Source organism: Equus przewalskii, chromosome 18, assembly GCF_037783145.1.
Source record: "Equus przewalskii isolate Varuska chromosome 18, EquPr2, whole genome shotgun sequence".
Classification (NCBI taxonomy): Eukaryota; Metazoa; Chordata; class Mammalia; order Perissodactyla; family Equidae; genus Equus; species Equus przewalskii.
The window spans coordinates 2,808,952-2,825,665 of record NC_091848.1 but is presented as its reverse complement, the minus strand read 5'-3'; positions in this window follow the sequence as shown (position 1 = coordinate 2,825,665).

Here is a 16,714-nt window from a genome sequence, read left to right as displayed (position 1 = left end):
TTCAATGTGTCATGAAATTCTCCTCTTAGAGTCACTTTCTGAATAAAGAATCTTCCTCTCTTCTGCAACAGATATTTGTGAGAGGGTTTGTGAAGCTTTGCATAGGGTTTTAGTTGATCAAATGTAATTTCAGAAAGAATTATAATTGATAATTCTTTCATTTAAGCAGTTTGGGGTGGTCTCATGATGCATACATTAAATTGACGATTGTGGAATCGCTCTTTGGTCTATAATGTGGCTCTTACAGTTTCTGTTACTGTTTAGGGAATATCTTGGATTATGTGTGATTTCTTGAGCAAAACTCTAGGTAGTATTTCCTGAAGTGAGATGCAATTTTATATGTTGCTAAATCTTACTAAAATGTAATTTGTGTTTTTACAGTTGGAGTAGTTCTTTTTTCCAGAGGAAAACATTGGACCTTTAGTAATATACCTTTATTTTCTTAGGAAAACGTAGTTGGTGAGGTATTCGGGGACTTCATTCATTTCTCTTTATTGCCAGGATTTTTCTGACTTATAACTTGAGGAGCCTGGAGAAAACTACTTCTTTATTTTGACTAAAGTCCCTGAATGGTAAGAGATGATGAATTAAAAAGTTAGCTGTTGATATTAATTTGATTGGAGAGATGAGCCACCCAATTTTTCTCTCTCAGAAACTATTTTCTTTTTACATTTTCGACTAGTTAATTGGAGAAAAACTTAGAAATTGGAGAAAAACTAAATTTTTTAGTTTAGTTGAGAAAAACCAAATTTGTACATTCATGTGTACAAATCATTAAGTATTGGTGGATATCTATTTGTATTGCTGCCAGGCAAACATGCATAGATTATCTAAAGCTTTTTTCACTTGCTTTTTACTTGAGCCTAAAATATTGGAAAATGAAAGGATATATATTTTTTAATTTTTAAAGAATAAATACCACAGAAAGAGCCACTTAAGAAGCCAAAGAGGCTGATCGTATGGCCACAGCAGTGTTTCTCAAACGGAGTTTCTCAGAACTGGATTTTAGAGAGTGTTCCTTAAAAGAAAAGTTTCCTTGGTGTAACAGTTTACGAACTTGGGGGTGGGTGGGAGTGGAAATTTTGAGACATTAGTGTTAAGCAGAACACTGTTTGGAAACTTGAAATCAGTGAGCCTAGAAAGATCACTATCCCCCCTCAATTAAAAAATGTTGTGTTAATAGCATCAGCCAAGTATAGTGACTTACAAATGAGTGATACTTCAAAAGTTTGCTTGAAGATTAGTTCTTTGAAACATGTGCGTGAGAACATGGTCATGACTAGTGAGGGGTGTTCAGGTTAGCTCACAGAGGCTTATTTAATTTATCAAGTACTTGTATGAATGCCACGGAACCTAGACGCAATATGTGGCAATATTTCTATGAGGAAAATATTTGGATTTACAACACTGGTCAGGAGGAACACCTCTCTTCTCTTTGCCACTATGCACCAGGAACTGTGTTAGGTGATGAAGTTACAAAGATGACAATGTTCCTTCCCCTTAGAATTCCATGAATCAGACATTCTGCAAATTCATACTTTACCTGATGTTTCGGGTGCCTGACCTGGCTCTCACCGTTGGACTCTCATGGTTTCTAGTAGCCCAAACTGGTGAAGAGGAAGGTTAGGAGTCTAGGCATCGGGAAGTAAGGGACTGGGGGTGGATGAAGTTTAGGCCCAAACCTCTCCTCTCAATACTTCTCACTTCAGGCAAGCTCCCAACCCCTATTTTTTTTAAACGTTTTTTGTTTTTCTTCTTCAGGTATTTTATTAAAATCGTAAAGGTTTATAACATTGTATAATTCCGAGTGTACATTATTATTTATCAATTTCTATGTAGACTGCATCGTGCTCATCACCAGTAGTCTGATTTCTATCCATCACCATCCATATGTGCTCCCTTACCCCTTTCACCCATGCCCCAGCCCCCTTCCCCTCTGGTAACCACTAATCTGTTCTCTTTGTCCGTATTCCACATATGAGTGAAATTCTGCAGTATTTGTCTTTGTCTGGCTTATCTCACTTAACATCATACCTTCAGGGTCCATCCATGTTGTTTCAAATGGGACGATTTTGTCTTTTTTGTGGTTGAGTAGTATTCCATTGTATATGTATACCACATCTTCTTTGTCCATGCATATCGGGGCAGTTGGGTTGCTTCTACATCTTGGCTATTGTGAATAATGCTGCGATGAAGATAGGTGTGCATAAATCTTGTTCAGTTGTTGATTTCAAGATCTTTGGATAAATACCCAGTAGTGGGATAACTAGGTCCTATGGTATTTCTATTTTTAATTTTTCAAGGAATCTCCATACTGTTATCTACAGTGGCTGCACCATTTTGCATTTCTACCAGCAGTGTATAAGGGTTCCCTTTTCTCCACATCCTCTCCAACATTTGTTATTTTTGTCTTGGCAATTGTAGCCATTCTGACTGGTGTAAGGTGATATCTTGTTGTAGTTTTGATTTGTATTTCCCTAATAATTAGTGAAGTTGAACATCTTTTCATGCTTCTGTTGGCTATCTGTATATCTTGTTTTGGAGAAATGTGTATTCATATCCTCTGCCCATTTTTTGATTGGGTTGTTTGTTTTTTGTTGGTGACTTGTATGAGTTCTTTATATATTTCAGAGTTTAACCCTTTGTCAGATATATGATTTGCAAATATTTTCTCCCAGTTCGTGGGTTGTCTTTTCATTTTGTTCCTGGTTTCCTTTGCCTTTCAGAAACTTCTTAGTCTGATGTTGTCCCATTTGTTATTTTTTATTTTTTTCCCCTTGCCTGAGTAGACATGGTGTTCAAAAATATGCTGCTAAGACTGACGTCAAAGAGTGTATAGCCTATATTTTCTTCTAGAAGTTTTATGGTTTCAGGCCTTACCTTCAAGTCTTTAATCCATTTGAGTTAATTTTTGTGTATGGCAAAAGATAATGGTCTACTTTCATTCTTTTGCACATGGCTGTCCAATTTTCCCAACACCATTTATTGAAGTGACTTTCCTTTCTGCATTCTATGTTTTTAGCTCCTTTGTTGAAGAATAACTGACTATAGATGTGTGGTTTTATTTCTGGGCTCTCAATTCTGTTCCACTGATCTGCATGTCTGTTTTTGTGCCAGTGCCATGCTGTTTTGATTACTGTAGCTTTGTGGTATATTTTGAAATCAGGGATTATGATGCCTCCAGCTTTGTTCTTTATTCCTCAGGATTCCTTTGGCTATTCAGGGTCTTTTGTTGTTCCATATAAATTTTTGGATTCTTTGTTCTGTTTCCGTGAAGAATGTCATTGGGTTTCTGACTGGGATAGCATTGAATCAGTAGATTGCTTTAGGTCACATGGACATTTTAACTATGTTTATTCTTCCAATCCATGAGCATGGAATGTCTTTCCATTTCTTTATATCTTCTTTGATTTATTTGAATAATGTCTTACAGTTTTCAATGTATAGGTCTTTCACCTCCTTGGTTAAATTTATTCCTAGATATTTTGTTCTTTTTGTTGCAACTTTAAATGAAATTTTATTCTTGAGTTCTTTTTCTATTAGTTCATTATTAGTGTATAGAAATGCAACTGATTTTTGTAAGTTGATTTTGTACCCTGCAACTTTGGTGTAGCTGATTACAAGATTGCCTGCTACATAATTGCTCAGTAATTGTTATCTGCTTATAATAGTAGAAATACAAAGAACAACAATGATAGTAATAAAATACTTCATGTAGATAAAACACTTAGAATATAGTAGGTACTCAATATTCTGTAAAAATTATTACTCTCATTACAAAATTCTTTCTCATAAAGCATAGGGTTATAAGAGGTTCCAGTACATAAGCACCCCCTAATTCTTTTATATATTCTTTATTTTCTAATATCTTCCCTCCCCTCTGAATAAGCTCTGTGGATTACGCCAATACCAATTTCCTGGTTTGTTTGTTTGTTTTTAAGTTTTCTTTTTCTTTCTGCTCTTTGTCCCCAAATCCCCCCAGTACATAGTTGTATATTCTAGTTGTGGGTCCTTCTAGTTGTGGCACTTTTCCTGGTTTTGATAGTGTAGTATAGTTATGTTACCACAGCAGGGGGAGGCTGAATGAAGGATATATGGGACTGCCTTGTTTTTTTTTTGCAACTCTATGAATCTTTAATTGTTTAAAAATGTAAAGTTTTTGGAAGTGGCATCAGCAACATGGTGGAGTGAGCTGTTTCCTTCCTCTCTCCCCTTCTGAGCTACAACTAAATGAACATTCATTGACCAATGCAGGGTACCCACACTGCACCAAAAGATACCTGAGAGACCCATGCAGCTGAAGGTAGATGGACTGGCTCCCTGGGAAGTGGTGGAGATAGGTGAGTACTCCCCTACCCATCCCCAGCAGCTGTATGTCTGTGCCTGAACACTTTCCCAGTCTGCGTGGGTGCCCATAGTACTGCTGCAGTCCCAAAAGCAGGAACCTGCCTCGGTGTGACTGTGGGAATGAGCGATGGCAGCCCGTGGCCCTGGCATGAAAGCTTTCCTGGTCGGTGGAGAGCCCATCCTGCCACTGTGGTCCCAGTGAGTGGCCCAGGCATGGACTCTGCAAAGAAGCCCCGCCTACGAAGCACAACAGCCGGCATGACCTTAAGGAGAGGCAATGGTAGATACATGCGCAGGCGAATGCTTTCCTGGCAAGCAGGAGCCCAGAGTACCGCTGCAGCCCCACAAGTGGGAATGCACCTTGGCATGGGAGCAGCCCTAAGCCCACATGCGACCACTTTCCCAGCCAGTGGAAGCACCCACCATACTGCATAACTTCCCAGCAGACAGGGTGCAATCAGGAACACAGCTTCTGCTTCCCACCAGCAGTTGCAGGTGGAATCTGTGACCTGATACTACCACAAATGCACTGCCAAAAGATCAGTTCATCAAACACCATAAAAAACTACAGTGACAATTCAGAGCAGAAGGAGAATGACAAATCTCCAGAAACTGACCCTGAATTCACAGAAATTTACAATCTAATTGACAGAGAATTCAAAATAGCTGTCATAAAGAAACTCTGGGGCCCACCTTGTGGCCGAGTGGTTAAGTTCATGCACTCTGCTTCAGCGGCCCAGGGTTTTGCTGGTTCCGATCCTGGGTGCCTACGTGGCACCACTCAGTGGGCCGTGCTGAGGTGGCATCCCACATAGCACAACCAGAGATACTCACAACTAGAATATACAACTGTGTAGTGGGGGGCCTTGTGGAGAAGAAGAAGGAAAAAAAAAGGAAGATTGGCAACAGTTGTTAGCTCAGGTGCCAATCTTAAAAAAAAGAGACAAAAAAAAAAAGAAACAACAAGTTATAAGAAAACTCAGAAAGATAATTCAATGAGCTCAGGAATAAAACTAATGAGAAGAAGGAATGCTTCACCAAAGAGATTGAAACTATAAAAAAACCCTAGCAGAAATTCTGGATATGAAGAACACAATTAACGAGATAAAAATCATCTAGAATCCTTAAAAAATAGAGCTGATGTTATGGAGGAAAGATTTAGTGAGTTTAAGGACAGATGTAAAGAAATGCTTCATGTGGAGGAGGGGAGAGAACTAAGATTTTTAAAAAATGAAGAAATTCTTTGAGAAATATCTGACTCGAAGCAACATAAGGACTATAGGTATTCCAGAGTGAGAAGAAAGGGGAGAAAGGAGCAGAGAGCTTGTTCAAAGAAATAATAGCTGAGAATTTCCTAAACCTGGGGAAGGAACTGGACTTACCAGTACGTGAAGCCAATAGAACTCCATTAGGAGTTCATCAGTGCTAAGAGACCTTCTCCAAGGCATGTAATAGTACACCTGGCAAAAGTCAATGACAAAAAATATTAAGGGAAGCAAGGGAGAAGAAAATTACCTACAAAGGAATCCCTATCAGGCTTTCAGCAGATGGGCAGAAACCTTACATGCTAGGAGAGAGTGGGATGATATATTCCAAATTCTGAAAGACAAAAAGTTTGAGCCCAGAACCCTCTATCCAGTGAAACCATCCTTCAGATATGATGGAGAAATAAAAGCTTTCCCAGATAAACAAAAGCTGAGGGAGTTCATTGCCACTATACCTCCCCTACAAGAAATGATTAAGGAGGCCCTCATACCTGAAACAAAAAGACAAAGCTTTGAGCAAGGAGATAAATAGCCACAATCAGAAAACTGCAGCTCTCTTTCAGAACAGGGTAGCAATACTTAATAAAAACTTAAAAGGTAAGGGGAAGGAAAGCATCAAAGGTAACTATAAACACTTCAACTTAGTCACAAACTCACAACACAAAACAGAACAATTTGTGCCAACAATAACTCAGAAGGGGAAGAGGAAAAGGATGGAACCTGGTCAGGCTAATGGAGATAAGAGGCTATCAGAAAATCGAGTATCTCATCTATGACATGTTTTATACAAACATCATAGTAACCACTAAACAAAAAATTAGAGCAGAGCCACAATTCATAAAAAAAAAAAAGAGATAAATCAGGAAACCATCACAGAAAACCACCAAAATGAAATGGCAGTCAAAAACACAAAGGAAGAGAAACAATGGAAATATAGAATAACCAGAAAATGAGATAAAATAGCAAAGGAGAAATAATAAAATAGAGACAAATGAAAATGAAAATACAACATACAAGCTCTTTTAGCATTCAACAAAAGCAGTTATAAGAGGGAAATTCAGAGCAATACAGGCCAACCTCAAAGAAAAAAACTTTCAAATAAGTAATTTTAAACGACACCTAACAGAACTAGAAAAAGAAGAACAAATGAAGCCCAAAGTCAGTAGAAGCAGGGAAATAATCAAAATTAGAGCAGAAATAAATGAAATAGAGATTTAAAAAAAAAAAACAGTAGAAAAGATCAGTGAAACTAAGAGCTGGTTAAAGGAGAAGATTAAAAAAACTGAAACCCTTAGCCAGGCTCACTAAGAAAATAAGAGAGAAGGCTCAAATAAATAAAATTAGAAATGAAAGAGGAGAAATTACAGTGGATACCACAGAAATACAAAGGATTATAAGAAAATACTGTGATAGACTATATGCCAACAGGCTGGATAACCTAGAAGAAATGGATAAATTCTTAGACTCCTACAACCTCCCAAAACTGAATCAAGAAGACATACAGAATCTGAATAGGCCAATCACAAGTAGAGAGATTGAAACCGTAATCAAAAACCTCCCCCAAAATAAAAGTCCAGGACCAGAGGGCTTCTCTAGAAAATTCTACCAAACATTCAAAGAAGATTTAATACCTATCGTTCTCAAAGTATTCCAAAAATTGAAGAAGATGGAATGCTTCTTAACTTATTCTATGAGGCCAACATTACCTTGATACCAAAACCAGGCAAGGACATCACAAAGAAGGAAAATTACAGGCCAGTATCATGAATGAACATAGATGCAAAAATCGTCAACAAAATATTGGAAAATTGAATACAGCAATACATTAAAAGGATCATAGAGGCCAGCCTGGTGGTGTAGTAGTTAAGTTTGCACATGCTGCTTTGGCAGCCGGGATTTACAGGTTCCGATCCTGGGAGCAGACCTACACACCGCTTATCAAGCCATGTTGTGGTGGTGTCCCACATACAAAGCAGAGGAAGAGTGGCACAGATGTTCGCTTAGTGATAATCTTCCTCAAGCAAAAAGAGGAAGATTGGCAACAGATGTTAGCTCAGGGCCAATCTTCCTTACCAAATGAAATAAAAGGATCATATACCATGATCAAGTGGGATTTATACCAAGGACACAGGGGTGTTTCAACATCTGCAGATCAATCAATGTGTTACACCAAATGTGGAGTAAAAATCACATGATCATCTGAATAGACACTGGGCAAGCATTTGACAAGATCCAACATCCATTGATGATAAAAGCTCTCAATAAAATGAGTATAGAAGGAGGGTAACTCAACATAATAAAAGCCATATATGGCAAACCCAGAGCCAACATCATACTCAATGGGGAAAAACTAAAAGCCATCCTTCTGAGAACAGGAACAAGACAAGGGTGCCCACTTTCACCACTCCTGTTCAACACAGTACTGGAGGTTTTGGCCAGAGCGAGTAGGCAAGAAATAGAAATAAAGGATATCTAAAACGGAAAGGAATAAATAAAACTCTTGCTTTTTGCAGATGACATGATTCTATATATAGAAAACCCTAAAGAATCCATCAGGAAACTATTAGAAATAATCAACAACTACACCAAAGTTGCGGGGTACAAAATCAACTTACAAAAATCAGTTGCATTTCTATACACTAATAATGAACTGACAGAAGGAGAACTCAAGAATACAATCCCATTTACAATTGCAACAAAAAGGATAAAATATCTAGGAATAGGGGCTGGGTGCTTGGCTGATGGCTTAAGTCTGCATGGTCTGCTTTGGCAGCCCAGAGTTTCACTGGTTTGGATCCTGGGCATGGACATGGCACCGCTCATCAGGCCATGCTGAGGCGGCATCCCACATGCCACAACTAGAAGGACCCACAACTAAACATACAACTATGTACTTGGGGGATTTGGGGAGAAAAAGCAGAAAAAAAATTATCTAGGAATAAATTTAACCAAGGGAGGTAAAAAACCTATACACTGAAAACTATAAGACGTTACTGAAAAAAATTGAAGACGATATAAAGAAATGGAAAGGCATTCCATGCTCATGGATTGGAAGAATAAACAGTTGAGTATAAAAGGATATAAATCAGGAACAACCAACTGGAAGAGATGCATAGGGTGAGGAACGGGGAAAGGGTACAGAGCTTCCACGCCCTCCCCGGGTGCACCAGCCTCTCAGCACCTCCACAAGTCCAGCAACCCTGAAGCTCTCCGGACCTGTCCTTTTTGGAGTTTTGTGGAGGCTTCATTTAATAGGCATGATTGATTTAAATCATTGGCCAGCACGGCATTATCTGTTTTCTGTCTACTCCCAGCACTACTCTCACTTCTGATCACAGAAAACAGAAGAGTGTTTCTTCCTAAACAGGCTCTAAGTAGGTCTAGTCCCAAAACGCCTAAGGCAGTTGTTCTCAAACTTTAGAGTGCTTTAGAACCACCTGGAAGGCTTAAACCCAGATTGATGGACTCCATCGACAGAGTTTATGATTCAGTAGGTCTGGGATAGCATCTGAAGGTCATGCCGTGCTCATGGTACTGGTTCCTAGAACATACTTTGAGAACTGCTAGATCTGGCCTAGTGTTTCTTGTAGAAGGTGGTTTCAGCCTAAGGTGAGGATAGAGGTAAAATACGGGTAATTAGGCATCGCAGTAATAGATATGTTGTGCAAAATTTCAAAGTACTGCATATGTAGAATAATGGTTATGTAGTTACTTGAGAAATGTATTGAATGATGTTTCAGAGACAGAATTTACAGGCCAGTAATATCCAATTCCGTTTTACTTTCTGAATAGATTTATGCAATATTTTCCTGAGCCCCTTTCTGCCTCTAGTTTTTTCTCTTGAGTTTTTTCAAATGCTGTTTTGTTGATGACATTCTTCTAAGAGCCTAGCTCCACTGAGCCTGTGAAGTTGACTCTGAATTCCTTGGTGTTAGCTTAAATCTCGTCCTGTGCCACTGCCTTCACAGTCTCTTTCTGGACTGTCTCCTCTCCCTTCTCATTCTGTCATCCTCTGCACTGTTAAAGACCTCTAGGAGCTGTTTCACATTCATGATGTCTCAGAGTTGGAAAGGAGCACGAATGTTGTCTAGTTCAACCACCTATTTTGTGTTTGAATTCTCACTTCAGCATTCTCATACAATACGACACATTTACTAATGGGAAACTCAATATTTCTTGAATCATAACCCATTCAATCTTCAGAGGATATCATCAGAAAGTTCTTCATGTCAAACGTGTGTATATAATATCATTTAAAAGAAAAAGTCACTGTAATATTTAAGGTAGAAGCAGTTAAGTACCAATGGAGATAACAAAGGGCAAATGCGTTAAATAGAGCTCTTTTTTGCATTTGTGAAAATGGTAGATTCCTACCTTCAGTAGTATGTTACACCCGGATTAGGAGTCCTGTTTTGAAATTTGAGAATAGTAGTGCTAGTCAGACTGTTGAAAATTAATTCTCATGAATATAAGTGGTTTTAACTTTAATGAAGACAGAACTGATGCCCTAAAACAGATGACTGCCTTGGATAATCGTATATAAGTGGGACTCTGATGTATGTATTAGTTATTTTGCCCTGTTACTGAGCATAGATTATATGTTACCTATGGTACCATGTATACACATATAATTCTGAAGGTGGATTAAAAATAGTACAAGATTGAACACTTTTAAGGCACGGAAATTAGTCTTGAAGTACACAACCCCTCATAGGATTTCTCAGTTTCCTATTTATAGTCTGTCACTATGTTATACAAAACCCTGAAGTCTCTTGGAGAACTTCTCAAATGGTTTCAACAGATTCTCCAGATGCCTGTAGCTCCCAGTATCATTTAGACTTAGTTACCACTGATTACCTGATTACTTATGGTGAACTTCCAAAAAATCTTTAACAGTAAATCTTTTAATGTTTTCTCACCCCTTCCTCACTCGATTGAATTCTAGAAACCCTTGTCCTTTCACCTGCATGCTTACCCCAGCACTCCGTAGGCCCTGTTCAAAGTTACTTATAACTAAGGAGAATAAGAGCCTAGTAAGTGTCAGACCATCTTATTTAGAGCCCTTTAGGTATGAGAATGTCTTGCTCTCTTGCCTTTTGGCTACAACCTTAAGATCTGCCTAATCAAACCTTGATGTTCTCCATGGCAGAACGTAAGCTACCATGCTGATCCCAAGTTAGACTTCCCAGGTTTTTAGTTCTACTTATAAATAAAATCATCAGAGGGAACATTTAACTTGTAGACAGATCGAGTCAGCTAATGACTCGTAATACTATTATTTGGTTAATTCAAGGGTATCATAGAACCATTTAGAGGAGTAGAAAAATATTTATCCATACCTACGTGGCCTAGAAGAGCTATTTAGTTTCCAGAGATAGGAAATTCCTATTTATATTTTCTGTTCTTATTTTTTTTTATACTTTTACTTGCCACATGAAGAGAGGAAAAAAGTTACCCATCATTTATTTGTCCTGATGGTCACCATCATGCAACCTCTTTAAAAGTAAGTGAAATGTGTCACAGAAGTCTTTTGAGAGCTGCACGTGTCTGTCTTCTCACTGAGTCTCTCTTAGTCCTCTTAGAGGCACTCTTGTGGCATGCGAAGTGATCCAAAGGGTACATTCGCAAATCGTTCATCTCAGCACCCTTAATGTGCTAGCTCCTTTTAGGAATAATTTAAACGCACTTTAGATTGCCCTTACCACAAAGTATTGCCCTTATTAAAGTACCCAAAATAACAAAGAGGCGGGGAGGAGATTAACAACATGTACATTTCCACCCACCCATCCAATATTACCATTAAGTGTAGTGTATATCTCAGCATATGTTTGGAAGTGTAATGTATAGTATAGTGGGACATATATCTAAGTGTATAGTGTGGTGCATAGCTAGGGTCAGCTTCATGCACATGTGACCTATATAGTTGCACAGGGTCCTGTGGTCAGAAGGGCACCATACTTGGCTTAATGCTCTGCTGTCACCATCTTGAAATTCTTAATTTTTTAACAAGGGGCTCCATGTTTTTATTTTGCACTGGGCCTTGCAAATTATGTAGTCTGCCATGGATAATGCAATGTGTATTCTTCAACTCTGCCTAGCCACAATTCTTTATGACAAATGTTCCTTCAATCTTTAAAAAAAAAACCTACATAATATTTCTATTATAAATGTAAATTAGTAATGTAAGGATACTTAGGATCATATTATTACCCTTCTGCAATCAGCTTTTTCATTTAATATACTAGGGATATTGCTCCCTGTCATTTATCTCATACTTTGTGATGGCTGAAGAATATACTCTTATAAGGGTAAACCATAGTTTATTTAATCTCCCCCTGATGGACACATACTATCTCCTGTTCTTTGCTGTGTTGGAGTGAACATCCTTGAATGTATACCTTTGTTCACTTGCCCCACTATTTCCTTAGCAGAAATTTCTAGAAGTAGAATCATGGGTCAAAGGGAATGAACATTTAAAATGAACATTAAAAATTCATTAAATACATACTACCTGATTGCTCCTCAAAAAAATTATGCTAGGTTATACTAGTTTGAGTCCTACCAATAGACCTCAGGCGCTGCTGTTGCCCCTGTGCTAACTGAACATAATAACTCAACTTCATCTCTGCCAGTCCGATAGTGCTGTGATTTATTTTTTTTTAAAGATTGGCACCTGAGGTAACAACTGTTGCCAGTCTTCTTTCTTTTCCTTTTTTTTCTGCTTCTCCCTAAATCATCCCCCTAGTACATAGTTGTATATTTTAGTTGTGGATCCTTCTAGTCGTGGCATGTGGGACGCTGCCTCAGCGTGGGCTGACGAGTGGTGCCATGTCCGTGCCCAGGATCTGAACCGGTGAAATCCTGGGCCGCGGAAGTGGAGTGCGCCAACTTAACCACTGGGCCCCGGGCCAGCCCTCAGTGCTGTGATTTCTAATGGCCTTTGCCTGAGTTACTGGCTTGCTGGGATGTCACTGATTCTGCTAACATGGAATGGCAGTTTATTGAATCAGACATCAGTGCACCTATCAGAGTGAGGACCTTCCAGGGGCTGATTTTATACCAACTTTCCTCATCAAATATTTGAGGCATTCTAAGCCCTCAACTTTTCTTTTAAAGTAATGTTTTTGCTTTCCATGTGTAACATTCAGGGATGCTGTAAGTGCCCAAAGAGACCCTCCGAGACATTGATCTTACTATCCTTCTGCTCTTAACCACCCAACTTTTAAAAACCTTTTTTATTTTGAAACAATTTCAGATTTTCACTGAAGTTGTAAGACAATTGTACAAAGAATTCCTATATGCTCTTCACCCAAATTCCCCAAATGTTAATGTTTTGCCATGTTTGCTTTCACATCCTCTCTCTTTTCTCTAAACTCTTTTTTTTTTAAGATTTTATTTTTTCTTTTTCTCCCCAAAGCCCCTTGGTACATAGTTGTATATTTTTAGTTGTCCGTCCTTCTAGTTGTGGCATGTAGGATGCTGCCTCAGCGTGGCTTGATGAGCAGTGCCATGTCTGCGCCAGGATCCGAACTGGTGAAACCCCGGGCCACTGCAGCAGAGCGCTTGAACTCAACCACTCGGCCACTGGGCCGGCCCTCTAAACTCTTTGAGAATGAACTGTAGACCCCAAATGGTTTAAGTTCATTCTCTTATATAATCATGGTATAATTATTCTAAATCAGGAAAATTGATACAAACTTGTTATCTGTAGACATTGAAATTTCATCAGTTTTCCCAATAATGTCCATTATATAAAAAGAAGCAAAAGATTTTTCTGGTCTAGGATTCAAACCAGGATCACACATTACGATTAGTTCTCATGAGTCCTCCCAACCACACACACCTTTTCTTTTGGTCATATTTTCCTAGATAAATCATAGGTTGACATAGAGTAATACTTCTTGGCAATTTGAATTTCAAAAATCTACTCAGTTAGCTCTTTTCTGTATATATATGTTTTAAAGCAAAGTTGCTTAAAAAGGAAAACATGAGATCCATCAACTTAAAGAAGTGACACATTCTGACTATAGATAATAGAAAATTTCAGCAGTAAATCATAAGCTGTTAAAAAAGAAAATTTCAAAAATCTTTTAAAAGTGCTCTGGATTTTTAAGAAAAAAATTTCCAGGGCCTTTCTAAAAAGATTATTTGCCACCTTTGCTAATGGTACCAGGTGTTAAGAAGTCCTATTTGATTGTATACAAATAAAATTACCTCTCATCTAAGTTCCTACAGAGCCGAGGGAGGGAATAAATGAAACAGATGTAATGAGAAATGACTCAACACTGGAGACAAGGGCATTTGTGTTCTTAGTAGAATAACGAAGCAGCTTTCCTTTCTCTTGAATCTTTTGTTAATAATGAAAATAGTGTAAAGTATACTAATTAAGTTTTAACTACGGTTAGCACATGAATAGATTCTCTGAGGCACTGAGGATTTTGGAAAGTTGTGATCAGTTGATCTGAGAGCTTCTACAGCTTAAAAGTGAGTTCATAAAGAAGGTTCAGATGGATGTTATTTTTGTTTTTTTCCCCTAAATGATCAAGTATTTCAGGGCATTTTCTTTATTGAAGTTATGATAGTTTACAACCTTGTGAAATTCAGTTGTACATTATTATTTGTCAGTCATATTATAGGTGCACCACTTCACCCTTTGTTCCCACCCCCACCCCCTGTTCCTCTGGTAACCACTAATGTGTTCTCTGTGTCCACGTGTTTAACTTCCACATATGAGTGGAGTCATACAGAGATTGTCTTTCTCTATCTTGTTTGTTTCACTTAATATAATACCCTCAAGGTCCATCCATGTTGTTGTGAATGGGACGATTTTATCCATTTTATGGCTGAGTAGCATTCCATTGTGTAAATGTACCAAATGTTCTTTATCCACTCATCAGTTAATGGGCATTTAGGTTGCTTCCACATCTTGGCTATTGTGAATAATGCTGCAGTGAACATAGGGGTGCATAAGTCCCTTTGAATTGCTGATTTCAAGTTCTTTGGATAGATACCCAGTAGTGGGATGGCTGGGTCATATGGTAGTTCTATTTTAATTTTTTGAGCAATCTCCATACTGTTTTCCATAGTGGCTGCACCAGTTTGCATTCCCACCAGCAGTGTATGAGGGTTCCTTTTTTCTCCACAACCTCTCCAACATTTGTTATTTTTTGTTTTGGTTATTTTAGCCATTCTAACAGATGTAAGGTGATATCTTAGTGTAGTTTTGGCTTGTATTTCCCTGATGATCAGTGGTGATGAACATCTTTTCATGTGCCTGTCGGCCATCCGTATATCTTCTTTGGAGAAATGCCTGTTCATATTCCCTGCCCATTTTTTGATCGGGTTGTTTGATTTTTTGTTGTTGAGTTGTCTGAGTTCTTTATATATTATGGAGATGAACTGTTTGTCAGATATATGATTTGCAAATATTTTTTCCCAATTGGTGGGTTGTATTTTTGTTTCAATCCTGTTTTCCCTTTCCTTGAAGAAGCTCTTTAGTCTGATGAAGTCCCATTTTGTTATTCTATTTTTTCCCTTGTCTGAAAAGACATGGTGTTCTGATGGATGTTTTACTTATTGAAGGAACGTTCAAAAAGTGATCACTGAGTGTCAAAAAATGTTTTGACCACTTTGAATGAAAACTCATTATTCTTTTACTTTTTCCCTTTTACAAGTGGGGACTGGAGGCATGGAGAGATAGAGCAGTTCATCAGGGTCACACCCAGCTAGGAGGTGGCTAGGGAACAAAGGATCTCAAGCAAGACCTACAGGGGCCAGAGTGGTTTAATCCCATCAACTCTCTAAACTGAGCTGTCAGTTTCACTTCAAGGTTGGGCCTCACACTGAGGAGAAGTGGCTGGAGGCACAGTTGAAATTCAGCAGGAGAGGGGGAGTGAAGAAGGAAAGAGAAGGTCCAGACTAATGTGGGAGAGGGGAACAGTCAGGAAACAGCATGCTGCCTTGTTTTTAACAACTGAAGTTACAAAATCTGAAACAAGCTTCCTCCTTAAAGTTCAGGAAAACTAAATTCACATAAACATGAGCAACAGAAAAATCTCAGGGTCTGATGCCATATGAAGTTATTGTAAGGAACAAGAATAAGGAGTAAGATAACATCCATACAGACAGTAAAAGCATGCTAGAAAGACATACTCAAAAAACGGATCCAAAGCACCATATTATTTCAAAATGAGGTAAATACATTAAGAAAATTATATGAGCAATGAAAGAGCAAAATAAATTAAAATTCAAAAAGTGACAGAACTCAAGAAAGACTTAGAAATAGAAGCAGTGGTGCTCAGCTTTCCTGTTTAGAGCCTAGCTCAGGGTTCGTACCCTGAGGACACACGGCTGCCTCCTGAGGCGGCTACCTGCAGCTTTATTCATAAGAGTGCTGAGCTGCTTCACTTTTAAAAGTGGCTTTAAAAGACTTTTAAATAAATGTTGAGTGATTTTAGTAAAGATGATTAATTTAAATAAAATGTGAAAATTTCATTTTATAATTTTCTGGCTGCTTCAGGAGAGAATTATAATTTAAATCTCAGGCCCCATAGTTTCAATCCTGAGACTGTGGTGCCTTACTACATTAAATGTGATTTTGTGAAAAGTGAATAAAATGTTTTTGGAAGCCAAAACCATAATAGTGAATTTAGTACGTAGCAGCAAATCTCAATCTATTGTGGAGATGTTATACTGATGTAGAAACTCACCCAAAATTTATTAGAATAATCTTTTGTAATGTCACATTGTATTATTATAAATTGGAATTTTGCCATCATAAAGATGTAAAGTATATGTTTAAGAAAAGGATGCTGTTAGCAGAAGAATTGAATGGTAAGCTTAGAACAATCATTCTCAGGGTGAGAGAGCATGTGTAATTTTAAAAATGTGTTGAATATAACTATTGTTTTCCTAATACAACCCAAAAAAATTAAGTTTGGTAAGATGTGTTCAGTTGGTAGATGAGTTGTTCTGCTGTGAGAAGGCACTGTAGTGGAATAGAGTACAGTCTGAGATGTAGTGACATAGACCCTGGTGTGTGCACGTGTGTGCGAATGTGTACACTGGATGTGGATAGGTGTAGACTTGATATGTTCAAATCA